We start from the raw sequence: 22199 nt of genomic DNA on the forward strand, positions 1-22199 counted from the left end.
AATTAGGCATATCCAAACCTCTCAGCTGTCCCCGATTTTGGCTCAAAATGTTGCTCTTCCCCTAATAATTCCTCTGCAAAATGGCAATTTTGGAAGAAAACATGGAGGGTTTACAATTAATAAATAACTGTAATAATCAGTTATAGATTACTTTTATTTCAAAAATGCATGTATATTATTTTATTTTGTCAGCTGCTCAAGTTAGCAGTACTAATATTAAAAGTGTCCCTTCTTTGACAGGTTCCCAGCTGTATTGTGTGGCTATTTTATATTTTTGCATCACATTTTTGGTCCATTTTTCATAAAATTGTGTTTTTTTTTGGCAAATTAGTGGCAAATCATTAAAGACTGAAGTTAGAAAATAATGAAAGATATTTGAGTTTCAGATTTCGTACCTTTCAGAAAATTCATACTAATACAAGACCTACTATTCTATTATCTTTCTAAGTTTATAAGAGCAATATTTAAAAATTTTCCTTATTTTTGGGCATTTGTCCCACTTCTATGTATGGCTTTGTCCAGATTTCTTGCTCTGAGGTTGAGAGGTATGACAAATGTGTCAGGGCCATCGCAGTCAGCCAGAGACATTTCAAATTGTGACAAACTTGTTGCACCCCACTCCCCCATGTAGTGACTCTGGATGTGTCCAAGCAAGGCAAGGAGCAGTTATGCAGTGTAAATGTGCAGACTGTTCCCCAACATCCAAGGTAAACACAAGTACTACAGTGGCTTTTCATCCGTCATTGATTTTGCAGAATGTTCTGGTTTCTGTCATATTTTTTACTGTTGATTTATGCTTGTTATTATTCAGAAAGTGCCTTTTGCTCTGTGTTTAAGTAGCAATGCTTTAATGACCATCTGGTAAGCTTGTCTGAGATTGTAAGATGCAAGTAAGTTTTAATAAGCAGTACTGCCAACGTTGAAAGCCTTTCTTTTGTTGCCATGCAGAGAATACGTACATAACTAGATAATGTATAAGCCTTGGGTACTGAAATGCATATGACAGTATGTGTAATAAAGGACAGGATTACATTATGTTAAGCTCATTACAGGCTTTACCTGCAAACTAAACAGCATGCCAATCTATCATGTGTGGTCCATATCCTGTGCAGTAATCCTTTAAGCAATATATGTTGAGCTTGTTTCTTGTTTGCTTTTCATTTTTTACTTTGATCATGTTTTCCCCATGAGACAAGTAAATAGTTATCAGTCAGGCAGCAGGTCTTTTTTGGATAAGAAACATTTTTGCAAGTGGGGGTATCACAGAGATTGCTACTTTCAGCATGTTATTTGGTACTTTAATAAAGCTGAATATAAATTATAATTAGAACTGGAGTGCAAGGAGAAGTGATTTGAGTTAAGTGCTGCTTGTTTTTCTTATACTTGATTTTGACTGGCATTCCAGTAATGTATTTAAAAAGTAATTTATTTTTTCATGCCTCACATCCTTTTTGTTTCCATCTCGATATTAAGTAAGCTGTCATGCAGCCAATGGATTGACATTTTTTTTTCTTCTACACTTGATTTTGTCTTGATTGGACTCCCATAATGATGGTTTGGCACCCAGGGCAGCGTATTTAATTAAAGTTTTTGTGGTTTTGAGCATAGCTCCTCCCCTTTCTAGTTGGTCACAGCCATTCCCATTGACCCCACCCATTCAGCTGTCTCCTGCAGCCCCCCTTTGATTTGAAGTCACCAGCCACCACCGAATAAAATAAACCTGTCTTTTCTGGAGATCATATAAATTATCATTCAGAAAAAAAGGCTTATTTGATAAATGTAGTACTGATGGAAAAATAGCATACTTGGCAAGTATATTTATGTTGCCAACAGTATTTGAAAAGGAATTATTGCAAATATTTTTGGTACATTTCTGTTAAACACCTACCAGTTCGCGTTGTTGTATTTCGTCGGTATTTCAGTACCGGACACAAGTTTGTGGTTGACAACTACTTCTGTACAACTGACTGACAAGTGTCTATTGTCATGTTAGGTGTACAGGACTGTTTGGTCATTGCAGAAGTAGCTGCAGTCCACAGTTAAACCCCTACCAGTTGCGGCAGTTTTTTTATTTTTTATACATATTCTTTCGGCCAGAAGCTAGCTACCTTTTCAGTATAATACTTAACAAGAGAATCCTGTCTCACTGTAGAAGAAGGTTAATGTAGGGGAATACCATTAGGAGAGAAGGTGAAAGGATTCATAGTACTGGATATGCCTGGAACGGGTGATGTTTACCATGTATTCTCAGTATTGATGTACTGCTGTGAAATCAACAACTGCAAACTTTATAAACTACACCTCACATTGCAGCGGTATTTCTCAGCTACTCGAGGTGCTCTGAAAAAGTCTTCAGAGTTGTACTGCAGTACAATACCAATAAAAAAATATCGGTCTTGCCAATGCTCACACTCCTCGGTTTATTCAGTCAGCCCTGACATGCCAATGAAAGGAGTAATTCTCCACATTATAAAAACTGTGATTGTGCAGCACCAGACAAGACATTCGTCTCTACACTACTGCCTGCCTGCCAAATGAAATAAAAAAAGAAACGTTAACTTTACCTAATGAAAATGATGCTTTTCACATCACATTTGTCAATCCTGCATGAATGATGAAATATCACCAAAACACAGCAGCGCGAAGACATGGTAGGATTTTAACAGAAATGTACCTATTTTTTTTCATTTATATGGGGTTCTAGATTAAACCCAGTACAAAAAGGAGTCTTGGATGTAAATAAGAGGAAGGTGATTTAGAGTTAATTAACCCAATGATATATGTTGCTTCCTTAAATTTGTACAAAGTGTTAAAAGTTCCTAAATGAAAAAGATACGAGATTAGTAGTAAAACTGTATAAATATAAGTATGATAAATGTTGGGGTATAGTACAAAAGAGTAAAAGAGAAAAAGAATGTATAAATGAAGAAACAAAATTTTACCAAGAAAAAAATATTTTGTAGAAAATAAAAAATGATATAGGAAAAGAAAGAAAAGTATAGTATAAGAATAAAACAATACAACATTACAATGGGAAATATCTAACAGATGAAAAAAATAAAACTAATAAAATAAAAAGCAAACCATTTGATAAAAAAGTAGAATGTCAAGATTTTTTTTGTGGAGACTGGCAATAGATAAAATAGCAGTAAAATGAAATGTGCCATATAAAAAGAAAATCCATTACATTGTCATGAAGACGAAACTACTGAGCATGTAATCTTCAAATGTATAAGAGTAAAAATGTTACGGAGAAGTATGTCAAGAAGATTTTTTTCAAAGATATAAAATAAAAACATGGATATGAGTAAATATGGATATTATAAGAATAGAAGTAAAGACTATGTTAAACAGATAAAAAAGTTATTTTATGTCATATGGGTTATATGCATTGAAAGAATAAACAAGATTATGTTTGATGGTAAATGGATTTTAGGAACAATATTAAGTAAAATCAGATGGTGGTTATGGAAAAGGAGTGGGGGTCTAATATGGATGAAAATTTAGAATTAATGTATAGAAAATTATGAAGATGTATAAATATATTTGTATACCTATATATTTTTACATTTGTAAATATGTAAATAGATTGTAAATAAGAGTTATTTTTTGTATATAATAAAGGACCCCTACTGTTTTTAATAGATGATGTGAGATTTTTCACATCCACTCAGACTACTGTTAACTCAAGCAGATGGGACATTGGTTTAATATCTCATCTGAAGGATGATACACTAAGGAATGCAGTATCTTCTTATGTTGCGGTACATTATCAGAAATCTGTCTAGGAATAGAACCCACAGCCTTCTGCACCAAAGGTGTGAGTGTGTTACCTTTTGAGCCACTGTTATTTCAAATTTTACAGCAAAAATACTGAAGGACATTTGCTATGTAAAAGTCCAAAAAACATATTTACCAAGACCAGTATTAAAAAAAACTCTTCCACTGAAACTCACATGTATTGAAATATATCTGGCAATCCATTGAACCAGAAGGCATGCGCTGGGGCTCATAGTCAAACAGCATAAATTAACTCAGTGATTAGAGTCTATGTCAAGGACTCAAAAATTCAAAGGACAAATTTGCAATGCATTTGCTACCAGCTTGGGACAGCTCACTGGATGCAAGTGTCCCCTTTCAGGGGCAGCCTAGAAGCACTGTCTGCTGAAGTGAAATGATCGCGTCATGCAGTAAACAAATGAAGGCCGAGTGAATCATGCCCTGCATTAAAAAAGCAGTTCATAGCCTTTCTTATCCCGGCAGACTGTTGTAGCCCAACTGAATGCATTATGCACCCATGTGCTTGAAAAAAATAGGTTAATTAAAATATATTCACAGTTAAAATAATAACATTCAAATCATACACTTCATGCTGCCCAGTTTATTCACAGCCAGATAATAAAAACACCATCAACAGACAAGAAAACAAGGAAACCAAAGATCACACCCAAAAACATGTCTCATATGATGATGTTCTTGTTTACTACAATCAGTTTCTTCTTATACCATAAGTAATGCAGGTTGCAGGAACCAAGTATTTATACACCCATCAGTTACAGCCACTTCCATGACTGTACACCTCAGATATCTGCTTGAGAAAAAGTGAATGGATGCTTTCATAAATAATGAGCCAGAAATGTATCCAGGGTCACTACTGTCAAAACCATCATGTGGAACCCACTTTACAAACTCTCTGTGACCTCTCAACTGCTTAGCTCAAATTAGAGGCAAAGACTCAAAAATTAGGAATGCATTTAAAATGTTTCTCTTTATTATAATATAAAACTTTTCATTAACAAGCATTTTTTGAAGAATGCAAAGTCTGAAATTGATGCCTGTTATTATTTAATGACTGCAATCCAGAACAATTTGCCAGAAAGCAACACATTTTACAAAGAATACAAAAAAAATACCTCTCAACTGCTTTGCTCAAAAATTCTGGACAAAGCTGAAAATAATGAGGGGACAAAGGCCTACATTTTAAAAGTTATTTTATTTTATCTATTTACTAACCAGGTAAGCTCACTGTATAAAGTGCCCCTTTTTTGCAAAGACCCATGATGCTGTCTGTGTGACTTGCTCAAAGGCAAGCAGTAGGCAAATAGAGGAAAAGGATTCAGACTGTATACTTTTGACTACAGGAAGCAGTTTGTTAATAGCTTAGAACTTTAAGTGCCAGAAAGTTCCAATTAACTTGAAATGCATTTTCTGAACAACAGCTATGAATCTGTAATGACTAGCATTACTGACTGTTACCCTCAGTGATTTATCAAAAAAATTAACAAGTTAAGGAAGGTCTAGAAATTAATGCAGTGGATCAGGGCTTTAAGATCTTAATGATATATTTTGAGTCTATATTACGAGATCAAAAACCCGTTTCAGCGAACACCACAACACTGACACGTATAGCACGAACTATGGTAATGGCAAACGTTCAAAACCGCAAAACACGAAATGTCAAAGTGTCATGGTTATCCCATCTGTGGTATAGCTCCATCAGGTAAGTGTGCGATAGTTACGGATCTTAAGGTAGGGTGCGGGTTAAGGTAAGTGCATAGAGAGGTAATGTATGTAAGGTTTAGTGTAGGGTTAGAAATAGGGTTTTGTTAAGTGTATGTGTGTCGATTATTTGTTTTGTTTGGGTATATGTCTGTAGGGTAAGTGTGCAATAGTTACGGATCTTAGGGTAGGGTGCGGGTTAAGGTAAGTGCATAGATAGGTAATGTATGTAAGGTTTAGTGTATGGTTAGAAGTAGGGTTTTGTTAAGTGTATGTGTGTGGATTATTTGTTTTGTTTGGGTATATGTCTGTAGGGTAAGTGTGCGATAGTTACGGACCTTAGGTTTAGGGTGCGGGTTAAGGTAAGTGCATAGATAGTAATGTATGTAAGGTTTAGTGTAGGGTTAGAAGTAGGGTTTGGTTAGTGTATGCATGTGTTTTATTTATTATGTTTGGGTATGTAGTATCTAGCGCTCGGTGGTGTTGGTCGACTATGACGATTCGAGAGTTGAAATTTTGTGGTTTAGGGGGTTCGGCATATTTGCGGTTCGGGCTATGTGTGTCAGTGTTGTGGTGTTCGCTGAAATGGGTTTTTGTTTTCTTAATATAGACCCTATATTTCTTGTAGTCAAGGGCACAGGATATGATCCTTTCTAGGTCCATTTGCCAATATGTGACTTTGAGCAAATCATGTAATTAGACAGTGCTCCTGGAGCATGATGACATGTATTTTCTGAGAAATAACTGGGATTGGTATTACTAACTGTAATCCCTAGTGACTTACCTGAATGCTCAGAGGCTGCAATGATCCTTGAGGGAACTGGATGCAGAAGAGCATTTACACACACACACACACACACACACACACACACACACACACACACACACACACACACACACACACACACACACACTCCTGCAAAACAGAAATCTCCCCCTGTGCAAGTCCTGTGTTTGTACGCATTTAATGAAAGAATGCAAATGCAAAGATTTCTATAAAAACAAGGATCCAAAGTTTTCTGTTCAAGTCAAACAAATCTTCTTATGTCAAAGTACCTGTTCAAATCTCAAGGTGCACTCTAAATAAACTTTCCTGAGCTAGTGTGCAGATGTAAGGGTGAGGCTGAACTTTCCTTCCCTGATTCTTGCTGAGCAGATGCTGAGCAGATGGAGGGGTGGGATGATGTAGATGGGGCTGTCCGGGCATGCTGACTCTGTGTCCAGCCATGCTGTGTGAATCTTCTGTCCATGAGTAATTTCTCTGGATGTGGAAGTGGCATATATTTTTTTTATGGTCTGGCAGGACCTGCTCAGTGAGTAGCGGGCCCTAGGCAGCTACCTAAGTCTATTAAGGCTGGATCCAGCCATGGTTTTACTTACTTTTACTGATGGCCCATCTCTCAGGTGGCTCCGTATGTTGGCATTAGCACTGTTCAGTTCTGTTTGTTATATTAATTAAGTAAAAATATACACTAAGGGAACTCAGAAAAGCATCTTGATTTTTGGACAGCTGAGCAACTGTTGAGTAATCTGCCAAGTAAATGAGGTTATTATCTGCAGGCATCACGTGCATCAACAGATGAGGATCTTTGACTTCCAAGGACAGAAATGTAGATCATGTTGACAAATAAGAGTCACATGGTACACCTAATAAATTCAGAAACATGACTGAAGGGTGACTGTCATTCCAACAATACAATATACACAAAAATGTCTGTACAGCACAACATTGGCCTGAATCATTCTCGGTGAGCTAACTTCAAAATATCGACAAGTAGGAATGCTGTTTTTGAAAGGTGGGCATGCCCCTTCAAAGTGCCCATACCTCCTTTGTTATTTTTTAACTTTATAATTATTATTTCCCACATTTTTTTATATTTTTTCAATGCATTTCAATATTCTCACATTATTTCATCATAGTTTCCACAAGCAGGACTCATAAACTTTTACACAAAGCATTATTCATTCTGCATCAATAACATATTTTCTTTTGGATAATTTTATAATCCAGTTTTCCTGATCTTCACTCCTCTTTACTTCTATAACATCATTGTCAAATCCCCTTCCTTCCTTGTCACAGAACCACTTCTCACTTTTCATACACTCCTTACCAACTACTGATATTTAATTTATCATATCTTTATCTGATTTCTTAATCTACAATCTGTCCCTTAACTGCTATCTCAGTCTATGATCATTTTCCTTTTCCTTTCACCATTTCCACTTTCACTGTGCCCAGTGTTGTATTTCCTCACCTCTTTTTCCAGTCTTTACGTCTTCTAGCCATCTACTCTCCCTTCCCTTCCCTAGAACCACCATATTCATCCATACTTTTTCTCCCTCTTTTGTGTATTGCACTATGATCCCTTCTTTCCACACTGTCACCATTTCCTTATATCTTCCCTCATTGATTGCTGCAAATCTAAACTTTCTTCTTTTGACCATTTCCTACTTGTAGACTCAATTCCACACAGAGACAATTGCCATAAATCAATAATATCCCTCTTAAAAATCTTATTCCAGGTTTTTCCATTTGTTTCCAACAGTGGCTTGATTTCCTCACATGCCTACCACTTATGTAATTGTTTTCTACTTGTAGCATCACACCCCCATCAGCATGATGTCTGAGACCAGCCTTCATTCTGTGCCTTTACCAGAGTAATGTACCATCTGTGCACTAATGTGCCATAAAGTCCTCCAGTCAGATCTGTCCTATTCAATAATCTCATTGTGCCCAAAACTGCTTCCCAAAAATAGTCTACCTCTGAGTCCATGAATTATTTTGCCCAGCACTTTCTCAATCTCTTCATTACCATCTTTTCTTTCTCCTGGACTTTTGTATATCATCCTTCTTCCACCTTCTGTGTCTTATTCCAACCAATTATTACTTTCCCCGTTTTCTTTGGCTTTTCAATTTATTTCATTTACCTTTCATTTTACTCTGCTTGCTTCTCCCCCTCAAATATTCACAAGAAGCCCACTTTGACATAATCAATACCCTTCTCCTACTCCATATTTTTGCTGAAGTTCTTCAAATGATGCTCAGCCATCACCTACCTTTCCTTTCAAGTCCTTTACTATACCAATGCCTCTTATCTCCCACTCCCATAATTTCTTTTCTATTTCTTCTGGCTTCTGCTCTCTGAAAGTACCCAATTAACTTTCCAACCATGCACCTTTAACAGGTTTAATTCCAAGAAAACACTAGACTGCCTCATCTGTCCCATTTTTAGTTTATTGGTGTACCCCAGTATATTTCTGTATAAATCTTTGAAGGTGAAGGGAGGAGTGTAAAAGAAGAGAAAATCTTAACTGAATATTCTGTTTTGGAATTCATTCTATTTTAAGATGGATTCCTAGTAGCTTTAGTCTGTTTTTGATGATCTATTTCCTGCCAACACAAATGTTGCATACATAACTAGCCAGTGTAGAAAGTTCCAACTAGGGACTTGGAACCTGTGCCTAATATGGGAAAGCACAGAAAAAAATGTCAGCTGATTCTTAGCTAACAAACATAATGCAAATGTGTCCAGTTTTAATTGGTCAGTGACTAAGCCATCTTATCACCTCTGGCAAAAATATTGGAAAAATGCGTCCATAAACAAATCCTGTACTTTCTAACCCAAAACAACCTACTGGCTAACTCCCAGCATGGCTTCAGGCCATATCATAGTACCACCACAGCTCTCCTCACCTTCTCTAATGCTATGAACTATAACAGGAACAACAATTTATTTTCAGCCCTTTTCTTGGACCTGTCCAAGGCTTTTGACATGGTTAACCACCATCTTCTTATCAACACCCTGGCAACAATGTCCCTAGGCAATCACTCTCGCCGATGGTTTGAATTCTACCTGAACAATAGAAACAATCCGTCCTATGGCAGAACAGACTCTCAAACCTCCTACCCAACACTCTAGGTGTTCTACAGGGGTCTATCTTGGGGCCACTTCTGTTTTCCATTTTTATCAATGACTTCTTCAAAGTCATCCCTGAAGCCATCTGCATTTGATATGCAGACGATGCAACGTTGATCTGCACTGGCACCTCACAAACAGATCTGCTATTAATAACTCAGAGTATTTTCAATCTAATAGAGAACTGGCTTGCCACCCGCTGTCTGATAGTAAATCCTAATAAAACAAAGCTCCCACTTTTCACCCCAATGCAAGGATCCATGGCATTATCTCTCTCCATTAAGGCTAATAACGATACCATAATCTCTCCAGATGCCCATACAAAACTGCTAGGAGTTATTATAGACAACAATCTTAAGTTTGATGTGCATGTCAACAAATCAATCAAAACCATTAACAAAAAAACTAGGCTCACTATATAGGATAAAGCCATTCCTTACCATATATGCAAGGATTTCCATTGCCTGCTCCCACCTACTCTCTACACTCTTCTATGCTTCCCCTCTACTTGCCAGCCTAAACAAAACTGATCTTAACAAACTCTCAATCTACTATAACAACATAGCAAGATTTGCAGCTGGTCTACCCTACAGAAGACATCATTGTAAAAATCAAAACTATCTCGGATGGCTAGAGCTTCCCAGGAAGATTCAGTATAATCAACTCATTGTGGCTCACAAAGCACTAAACCAACCAGAAAATGCACCTGCCCTGAAAAACATCATCTATCCTCACTCCAACTCCAGATCACTCTGGTCATCTAATAGAGTATTAGTGCAAACCATCAAGTCCAACAACTCAGCTGGTGACTCCCTCTTTGCCAACTCTGTTGGCAAAATTTGGAATTCCCTTCCTGCCAACATTACCCTAGATACCACCCTAACTCTATTTAAAAAAGTTCTCAAGGAGTATTTCAAATCTCAGTGGATATGTCCCTGCTCCAAGCCTGACTAAATCTTTATGCATACTGGGGTACTAGTTCTATGTCTGAAAGTGGCACTCAAATTATCTGTGTTATGCCAGTTTTGAAGATTGTTAGACTGTATAAATTTAACTGGACTATAAAATGTGATATACTTGCATAAATTTAACTAGACTGTAAAATGTGCTATATTTGTAAAATGTTTTGATGACTCCTGATCTATATGTACATTGTAATGATTGTATATGTAACCCCCTGTAGAGCTTTTCTCCCCAGGCCTCCAATGAAAATGGACATGTATCCAGTCGGACTATCCTGGTTAACACATGTAAAATAAAAATAAATAAATAAATAAATAATAGACAGTGTTTATCGTATTTATAGTTAAAAATAATATAAAAGAATAAAGCTACAGAGACAAGATCTCAGTTGCTTTGTCTCCTATGTACATGTATTCTTTGCAATAAATGTGACTATTTGTCTCTGCTGTATCGTTTGAAGTTATTTTGTACATTAACAAGCCCCTCTTCTTACCAAATTATTTTTTCTCCTTTCATTTCTCACCCCTTAATCCATGGGACAGATTTATCAATGTAATATGTCTTTTGAGATCTGGTGCTTTCCATCCTACTAACTTTCTATTCACTCACAATCTATCCTTTGCTATATATCCTGTGTTCCCTCTTTCATACAAGCCTATCACACCTTTGCTGAATCTCTTCTATCAATTTTTCTTGGGGTTTTTTTTGGGAAGCCACAGTGGTGCAGTGGCTAGCATTGCTGCCTCACAGCAAGAGGCTATCCAGTTTGATCCTTGGCTGGAGTGCCTTCTGTGCAGAGTCTGCATGTCCTCCATCTGGTCGCGTGGGTTTCCTCGGAGTGCTCCGGTTTCCCTTCACATCCCAAAGACATGCTGTAGGTGGATTGGACACTTTAAATTTGCCCTAGGTGTGCGTGTCTGTCTTCTGTGGAAGGTTGGGTGCCAGGCTGGCAACTTGGCATTGTAAAAAAACTCCACTGCAGACAGGTGATCTGCTGTGGCGACCCCTAACTGGGAAAAAGCCAGAAGAAGATGTCTCCCCATATAGTCTGCATGTGATAAGGTCACACACCTCATCAGACTACTGCTTCCCCCAACATATAATTATTTCACACCTATTTGTCCAGCATTATGCCTACTGCATACCCTTGTGGTCTCCAAACTTCTCAACACTGCCTGATGGACTTCTTGGAAAACCTTCAGGCTCAAATATGTGTCTCCCCCTTGTGTTTATTCATTTCCACTGCCCTCCCCTTACCACTAACCTTTGTGGATGATAGTCTTGCTTCCCATGCAAATGCCCTAAAAATTTTCAAAATTCATGTGAGTTATTTCTGTACATCCTCCAACATTAACATACAGTCAGAGAAGATAGTACTTCTAGTACTCTTACCATTATGTTTCCCTCACACTTCTTTGTTTTAATTGTCCAAGCATTCAATTACCTTTAGGAATAATCCTGATGATAGCAGGCATCCCTGTCAAGTACCCCTCCCCATTTCTATTTTGTTTGACTATCCCCCATTTATAAATAATTTTATCCAAGGGGTCCTGTGTAAGTCAGCTACTCTCTGAGTCCCTCTCCCTTTCCCTACTACCTATTCTATTACTTTTGTATAAATTTCCAGGGCACACATACTTCCTTAGTTATGTATTATACCTCTGAGGTCACACAACCTGAGGCAAGACAGAATATTATGCACTGCTTCTTCTATAATTTGTGATGGCAGAATTTTATATATATATATATATATATATATATATATATATATATATATATATATATATATATATATATATATATATATATGAAATGGGGCATAGAAGATGCAGGGGAAATTAAGTCCCATTTGCAAAATGTTAATTCATTATATAATTTGCATTGAGCAAAGCTGTGAACTTATTACAGTAAATGCTGGTAAAATTGCATTTATCAACCTATATTGCTGCATGTGTGTCTCTGTTCTTTCCCAGTTAAACTTTTCAACAAGTCCCAATTCAGGGATAGAGTCATCACCTAGCACCCTCTCATTGTGAACCAGATGATTGTAAAAGGAGCACAGCTCTATCTTTTGCACCACGCAATGTCCATCAGAGTCTGCTCCAGGCTGATGATTTTGGATGCAAGAGTCTGTAGCATCTCTTGCAATCCATACTACCAACCAGACAGACTTTGTTGGCCCTGATGAAATGCCAGCTTTAACATCTCGACTGCTCCAGGTGTTAGTCATGTCTTGGATAACTGGAAGAGGAACTCAGGACTTGAGATTCAAAGGCATACTGTACAGGATGGCCATTTGTTTGTGAGTATAGATTCCTGTATTATTACTTAAAGTTTTTACATGATTCTAGTCCTCTTAGTATGAAGTAATTCTAATTTCATTAAATTTTATTTACAAAGAAAAAGAAATACCCAGGGATTTTTTGTCAAAAAGGATACTTGAGAGATCACAGTGGCATAGACATTATGGGGTTTGCCTAAATTTTCCACGGTCCGAGCTTCAATCTAGACCTCTGGTCACTCTGTAGATGCTACATGTTCTTCTATGTGAGTCTGCTAGACTTTTTTCATGGTACTTTATCAGAGTGAAAGGGAAGGTATACAAGAGAGTAGTGAGACTACCTATGTTATATGGGTTGGAGACAGTGGCATTGACAAAAAGGCAGGAGTTTGAGCTGGATGTGGCAGAATTAAAGATGTTAAGATTTGCACTGGGTGTGACGAGGGTGGACAGGATTAGGAATAAGTATATTAGAGGGTCAGCCCAGGTTGGAAGATTTGGAGACAAAGCCAGAGAGGCATGATTATGTTGGTTTGAACATGTGCTGAGGAGGGATGCTGAGTATATTGGGAAAAAGATGCTAAGGATGAAGCTACCAGGTAACAGGAAAAGAGGAAGGCCTAAGATAAGGTTTATGGATGTAGTGAGAGAGGACATGCAGGTGGTTGGTGTGACAGAGCAAGATGCAGAGGACAGGAAGAAATGGAAACAGGTGATCTGCTGTGGCGACCCCTAACGTGAACAGCTGAAAGAAGGTGATGACTTCATCCAGTATATCACATGTCCCCAGTTCACTCATTGATTGGCTACACAAAAATATTCATATATATATATTACATTTATTCTCACCCTTGTTGCCAGGTTGCTACCAAGTTAATAAACAAATTATACTTAACATTAAGAGGTATTGTACCTAGCAGAAAACAGGGCTGAAAATGAGACAGATGAATATTCATGCAGAGTGAATAGCATAGCCTTAATGCATCCGTATCCATTGACTTAATCTGAGCACAGATATGGAATGTCTCTAGGCTGAGATTCCCCTCGCTCTAACACCCGCCATTTGTTCTTTCTAATGCTACCTAGTATCAATTTAAAATGCTATTAACATTGTTGATTTTAGAACATTTTGATTTGTGACAGACTATAAAGCAAAACTATCTTAAGAATTTAAAACTACCATGTCCATTTTTCTAATGCATATTTTTTTTAGGAATTATGCTACTTTATCTTGTGCTAAAGTAGTCACCACTTTGAGATTGCATAGCATGTATGACTAAAATTATAATATTTTAAAGCAAACTTAAACACATTATGCGATCGTGAGCATTTAAACCCATATGAAACTTTTTCCATTTATCATAGACAATTAGTTGAGTTCCAGAGGTGGTCAATGAAACTTTTTAGTTCCAGAGGTGGTCAATGAAACTTTTTGGTTGTCAGTGTAACCCATATTATAACCATGAAGGGTAATTCAGTGCAGGGGATATTCATGTGATTCAAAGGTGCATAGCACTTTTTTCCTCAGTCTTAACTAGGTGGATATTATGACTGCATGATCTGGCCAGCATACATTTCCAGGGTTGACTGAAATGTCTGTTGATATTTTGGGTTGCTAGTGTAACAAATACTGATTTTTGTGAAAAAAAATCCAAAATAAATTTATTTAGTCCTTTGGTCTGAGCTTTTCTGACTAAAAGGCTTCTGATCTTGGAAATGCAACATAGTTTTTCATACTAGAGAGGTACTGTGAAACTTGCAAGTACTCTATTATGAGGTCATGAAGAATGTATTATGATTTGCAGAAGAGGTGTGTGTGTATGTATGTGTGCGTGTGTGTGCATGCTTGCGTGTGCATGTGCGCACTCGCGCATGCGCGTGCGCGTGTGTGTGTGTGTGTGTGTGTGTGTGTGTGTGTGTGTGTGTGTGTGTGTGTGTGCGTGTGTGTGTGTGTGTGTGTGTGTGTGTGTGTGTGTGTGTGTGTGTGTGTGTGTGTCAGTGAGTGTGTCTGTGTGTATGATTGGGACTAGCATGGCCTGGATGTTTAAAGTAAAAAGGTAGTTAGAGATTACAGTAATAACTGAGAAAAAGATTTAATTATTCAGTCAGTTTTCGAGTGCTAATATAATAGAAATACCTTGTGTCAGACTGTATTTCAGCAGAGTTGCAGTGGCGTAACTATGAGAGGCAAAATGAGGCAATTGCCTCAGGGTGCCAAGCGGCAGGGGGCACTTTGGGCAGGGCATTTAATTTAAAAAAATAATTGTTTTTTTTTTTTGTTTGTTTTTTTAGGGCATTCGTCTTTAAGAAGTGTAGTCACGGGCCGCGGGCGTGCTGACATCATCGCGCGCCATGCAGCACATATTTTCAAGTTTGCGAGTGGGAACTGAAATGGACGGTTTGAGGACTACTTGCGAGCGAGCGGTTCGGTTTAGTCGAGGACTACTTGCGAGCGGGAACTGAAACGGACGGACAGACAGGAAGATGGGATTTCAGAGTGAGTAATGTGTGTGTGTGGGATTTCAGAGTGAGAGGTGTGTGTGTGGGATTTCAGAGTGAGAGGTGTGTGTGTGGGATTTCTGAGTGAGAGGTATGTGTGTGGGATTTCAGAGTGAGAGGTGTGTGTGTGGCATTGAGTTTAAGACCATGGCCTTGGCACCATTTGTTAGAGAGAGGCCTTCTTGAAAAATGCTAGTGTCTGTAGTGAAGTCAACATCCCAACTTGCAACCATCTGTAAACTTAGTCTGCCATATTCCAGCCCACAGAATATTTCCTAACATAGTACTGCTGCTTGTTTTCTGAGTAAGTGGGCTGGTCTAGTGACTCTTCTCAGCACACTTACTCCAAATATTCATAAATTGGCAGCATGTATAAAACCAAGCTGTTGTGTTTATTTTTGTATAATTTTTTAAATAAAGTGCTTGGGTTTCAGATTTCCACAGCAGCAGAATGGACTATTTTCTTGTAAGCAGAAAAGGTGATACAAAAGTAATAAAGACAGAAATAGTACATAGATTTATTACAGACCATGCCCCATTAATTCTGACAATGATAATGGATTTAGACAGTATGGGTCACGCTCCTGGAAGCAGGTCTAGTACAATTGCAGAATTAAGAAATAATAAGACAAACTAAAGGATGGGATGCATTTAGTAATAATGGATTATGGGATCGAGAAAGAAGAACACCTTGCATATCCTATGGCAGGAGGGGGTCAAAGCATCCACCAGGGCTTATTTAATGGCAGGGGAATGCAGTACTGTTAAATAAAAGGTAAGAGAAAAGTAAACAGGTTAAAAGAACTACAATATCTTACTCCAAGAGGCAGAAACAACCTACCCCTTCTGATGAAAGAAATGCACATCTTAAAAGGAGAATTAGAACATTTAAGAGTGTATGACTAGAACTGACTTTTACATCTAAACATTTTACTAAACAAATAGACTTGTATAAAAATAAAATGTTTCTAAGAGAAAATGAATATCAAATAATTTAAAACTAAAATTATAATACAACTGCAATACAACCTTTATATGCATGAAAGTAATACATGATGTTTTTTTTAAATAAATTAACTCAAAGTTACTTTAAATTTTGCTTTGGTTGTTGCAATGGCAGAGGACTGCAAATGATGCTGCATAAATGCGCACACACATACACATAGATAGATAGATAGATAGATAGATAGATAGATAGATAGATATAGATAGATAGACAAATAAATGATAGTTTAATTGCATTTACTGTTTAGGGCTACACTCAAGTGTGTTAGCCTTTTCTGTGTTTATTTACTGTATTATTGTATTGTTTAGCCTGTTTTAACTAAAAAAAAAATACTATATTTACTCGTTTCCCGCCTTTCCTAGCTAGTATAGTCCAGATCTCAGGCTTTGCTGGTTTCAGAACTTTATTTTCTGTGTTCAGAGCTGTCCACACCTTGCTGTGGTAGAGGGAAGTCCTACTGCTTACCAGTGGGAGTGGTGAGCATTGTACTGCCTATCTAACACTAGAGGAGTGGCTTCCAGCTCTGAAATTGTAATTTTATTAGCCATTTTGGGCGGATTTCTATCCCTTTCAACTTTCTGGCATAAAAACATATGTGTGTGTGCATTTTTCACATTGTGCAGCACTGCAGGGCTACGGTTAAAGTATTCCAGGTGCCAGAAAGTCTGCTCTTCAAATTTTCCCTTAGAACTAGCTGGTTTCTTAGTAGTAGCACTAAAATCTGAACCCCAGTGACTAGCACTTGCTCTAGAACCTGCTAGATTTCACAGTGAGGTGAGTGTGTGTGTGTGTGTGTGTGTGTGTGTGTGTGTGTGGGATTTCATAGTGAGAGGTGTGTGTGTGTGTGTGTGTGTGTGTGTGTGTCTGGAGTGTTTCTCCCTGGGCCTCTGCTAAAAATTAGCTTTTGTTCCAAGTCAGACTTTCCTGGTTAACAAATGTTAAAAAAAAATGACACTCATTTGAATATCAGACTTCATATTCTTCAGAAAGTGCATGGTAACACAAAAGCTTTTATTCTAGTAATTTTCTAAGTGTATAAGATGGATATTTGAAATTTATCCCTATCTTTTTGGACTGTATTCCCCCTGTTATTGGCTTCATCCAGGTTTTGTGCTAAGGTTGAGAGCTATGGTAAGAACTGAATTCACTGAATATGTTTGGGGGCTATATTCCCCCATTACTGGCTTTGTCCGGGTGTTTTTTGCTAAGAGGCTGAGAGCTGTGGTGAGAACTGAATTCACTGAATGTTTGGGGGCTATATTTGATGCTGAAGGCTGTGGGTTCTACTCCCACAGTAGGTAGATGCATTGCTGATACTGTACTGTGTTGTAAAGGGGGGTGGATGCTGCAGTCCTTTTTGGCAAAGATACCTAGTAACTATGAACCTGTTATCAGTTTGCTATCCATTCCCTATTATGTATTACTAGCTTATGTTTTAATGCATGCAACAAAGGCAATTTATTCTTCAAGGGCAACAGGCACTTTATTTGTAGATGAAACAATGACATATAAAGTTGTTTGCTAGCAGCAACCTCTTTATTAGTTACAGATTTCTTTAATGTGGATTTTACTACTTCAGAGATTGTGCATATTTGCTGATACTGGTGGACTATAGAAGGTTGAGTAGACTTTTTATGATGGAAATGTTCTGAATTGGGCAGTTTTGTCATTGGCGTATGCATTTTGTTTCATTGTTTACTGGAAAATGTTCAAAACAATACACTTAAAATGCCCTCTAACAACTGTACTATATTGTACAAGGAATATAATGTAATACAGTCAGGAAGGTGTATCAAAGAGCATGTGTATGTTTCATGTTCAAGGGGCCTATGATTTTGAAGACAGCCCAGAGTTAATATTTATCTGCCACTGGCTAAATGTATTTTCTTTGAATGTGGGTCAGTCTTCTTATGATATTTGTGCATCTGATAGCATCAACTGCATTATCCTTGCATTATTTTATTTACAAGAGAGCAGAGGTGAGGTGACATAGTATATATCTGGGGGGGGGGGCTGCTTATCTTGCATCATCCAGCTTCTCTTCTACAGTGCACTATCACTGTCTCTACACAACAGAAAATGTCGGATGAGACACATGATTTCCTCATTCAGGTATATATATAGTGGTATGTTGCTCTGACTGTTTTGCACAGGGACCTTGGTAGTAAAATGTATGGCGGTAACACAGTATTTTTCTTTCACAAAGCAGCTGATTTGGCATAGTGGTATGTTGCTCTGACTGCTTTGAATCCAGACAGAAGGATGAGTATGAATTCCCGCGATGGTGGCAAGAAAAAGCTTAGTGGTGCTCAGCGTAGAAAGCGAGAGAGACAGAAAGAGGTTGCAGAAAGTGAACTGCTGAAAAAAGTACCAAAACTGAGCGCATACTTTCTTGCTCCACAAGCGTCTTGTAGTGTGACTTTGGAACAGCGGGAAGAAGGACAAGGGATAATGAACAAAGATATTCGGCAGCCAGAGGACGATCAGAAGAATGCCAGTACTCACTCCGAATCCGATGATGCCCTGAATGAACAGAATTTTCCTAAACATGAGGCTCAACTACCAGAATCAAGTGCATCGACAGAATTGCTACCGCCCTCTGCTGACCGAGCATATTTTGGAAGCAAGACATTAAGCGCTTTTGAAAAGAGATTTGTTGTGATGGGTGGTGCATTGCAGCTGCCTGATCTGTTCCTGAAACCGGCAGAAGGTCTTAATAAAGGCCGCAGCTTCCAGGAACATTTCTACACATGCAAAACGAAGTCTGGCTTGAGTTTCAGAAGAACATGGTTGTCCTACAGCACGGCTGGTGACAAGTGCTACTGCATTCCATGTTGGCTTTTTGCATCACCGATAAGAACTGGTGATTCATGGACTGACGGTACTTGTAACTGGAAGAATTTGTCGCGTTCCATACAGATACATGAAAATTCAGCGACCCACACAAAAGCTTATCAGATTTTTACTAATTGGAAGAACAATGTCACTGTCGATGTCCTGACCGACAAACAGATTATGCAAGACTGTAAGTACTGGCACTGTGTTCTGGATCGCATAGTGAATCTGATCATTACCATGTCAAAATGCAACATCGCATTTCGAGGTCGCCGTGAAAATGACAGCTACACCGATGATGACAGGCCCGGCTCACGAGGATGTTTCCTGGAATTCATTCGCTTAATTGCCAAGTACGAGAGGGTCGATTCAAAATGAAATCATTTACATTCTGGCAAGAGAGGTAAAGCAGCAGATCATAGACTAAATGGCCGATGCACCGTTTGTATCTCTTATAATGGATACAACAGTGGATTGCTCAAAGATGGATCAGTTGAGCAAAATATTTCGGTATGTGACTGTCAAAAAGAATGACGAAGGGAGGCCGGTAAGCTTGCATATCCAGAAATCGTTCATGGGGTTCACCGATGTTGAAAGCCAGAAGGGTCAAGATTTGGCATCCGTAATTACAAAGGAAATTGAAAGTGTCACTGACTTGAAGAAGATTAGTGGTCAAGGATATGACGGAGCCACCAACATGAGTGGTGCTTACAAGGGTGTCCAGTCTTTAATGAAGCAGAAAGCACCAAAGGCCCGTTATGTTCACTGCAGTGCTCATGCATTAAATTTAGTCATAAATGATGCTGTTAAGAACGTGAAGGACATTCGGAACTTTTTTGACATGCTGGAAAAGCTGTATGTATTCCTCAGTGCTATTAGCAGATGGAATTGCTTACAGAAAGATAGTAGTTGCTGCTCAATTACATTAAAGTGACTTTGTCCTACACGTTGGTCATCACGGAATCAAGCCTTGATAGCTCTTCGCAGCCGGTTTGTCGACGTGATGAAACTCAACGAACCACGGACTGGACCAAGAAGTTTAATTGCAAAGTCTAAAAACACAATTCGAATAAGCGCTTTCGTTTGGCGCCTGCCAAACTTTTTCAAACAGTAATACATCACTTCCTGTAATTTAAATAGCATTTTCCCATGATGTAAGCATGATGGTTAATTGCCAAAAGTCTTATTTAAAAATACAACAGTAAAATAAATCATAAACGTAAAAAACAATAACAAAATAACAAAATACATCAGCACGTGTTTTTATGATTATCACTTCCAATATTCAATGAATGTATATATATATATATATATATATATATATATATATATACACAATCACACCAAAACATTTCATGAACTCCAAGGACTCAAAACCTATCCATCGTAAATGTACGGAGAAAGTAACTAAACCAAGTGTCAGATAGCCATTTGTGCAACATTTGTACCAGTAGGTATTAAATTCACCATTCGCATCACTCGATTAATCCGAGTGCCTGTATGCCTCAAAATAGAGTTTTGTACAATAGTCTCAACTGCATAAAATCATTCAAAAAACTTTTGACCCACCAATTTATGAACTTCGTATCCATAATATTAAAATTACCGTGAGTGTTAACCTATCAACTCAGTTCCTTTAATTTCATCAAAAAAATTGTTTAGAACAAAGATCAAATAGAGGTTATGGAAGAACTTATAGCTGAGGCAGGTGTAAGTATTGCTCTTATGTTTTTGAAACCAATGAGGTTTTGATTAATGGTAGTAAGATTCATTTGAAAGAAAAGGCCTGTTGCGATAGTGAAAAGGTCGTATATTGTGCCTTATGTTGTAACTGTACCATGTTCTATGTTGGTAAAACAGAAAGGAAGCTCAAAGAACGAATTGGAGAGCATATTAGAGCTATATGTGACCACAATGATGTAAACGCTTTAGCAAAACACATTAACACAGAAATTTCTCACAAGTTTAAATTTGTAGTCCTTGATGTTTTAAAACTTGACATTAGGGATGGTGCGTGGCAATTAAAATTAGAAAAACTTGAACTGGAATGGCAACTTAAATTGAATGCACATAATTGGCCTGGTTTAAATAATTCTACATCGATTGCTTGTTTACTTAAACTAAAATCCCTTATGAAATAGTAACAGTAGAACATTTTTTGTAGTCATTAATTGACTAAGTACAATAATACGCAATGTATGTATGTTTAATATTCATACCTTTTATGAATTTCATGTATGGTTTATATTGATTTTTTGGAAATTGATTGAATACAAACATGAATTACTATTTTTTAAAAAAACACATTTTTAAACATCATTTCATCAACAATGTTGGATTATTCACAAATATAAATTATTCCACGAAACAAAACGGAAATTCTCCGTCACTGCTAAAACAAATATGCTTGCTGGCACTTACTCGAATAAGGCACAAGAGTTAATATGTCCACAACGATGTTTATTCACCAACGAAGAAGCACAACACATAACTAAACACGCTAAATTAGGAACAGTTAAGCACTTTCATCCGCTTAATGCAGACTTCATCAGAACAACTAATAATGTACAAAACAGTCCTTTTTAAAATCTTTTTGGCGCCAGTGAAATTACAAACTTTTAAAGTGACAGTGCTCATATTTACTAATATGTACTATGACATATTAAACACATCAGCATGTTCGCAATTAGATTCTTTTATATATATTAAACCTTAAAAGTTTACTAAATTGTCAATATTAAAACATTATCAGTATTAAAATTATCAATATTAAAAATATATATTAAAAATATATATATTAATTATATGGAAACATGTAAATATATGAATTAATAAATAAATAAATAAATAGCTGAATGTTCCATAAATATTATCTCAAGTAATAGGTGTTATAAAAATATGAAATACTGAATACCAATAAAAATCAGAGCAACATAAGGAAGGGCTTTATAGAAATAAATTCATTTTAAGGCTATTTTAAGTAAAAAAGAAACTATTTGGCAGGTGTTAACTGATGCAACTAATGAACCGGGCATAAATGAATTTATTTCTATAAAGCCCTTCCTTATGTTGCTCTGATTTTTATTGGTATTTAGTATTTCATATTTTTATAACACCTATTACTTGAGATAATATTTATGGAACATTCAGCTATTTATTTATTTATTAATTCATATATTTACATGTTTCCATATAATTA

Source organism: Protopterus annectens, chromosome 8.part0, assembly GCF_019279795.1.
Source record: "Protopterus annectens isolate FY-2018-M chromosome 8.part0, PAN1.0, whole genome shotgun sequence".
Taxonomy (NCBI): Eukaryota; Metazoa; Chordata; order Ceratodontiformes; family Protopteridae; genus Protopterus; species Protopterus annectens.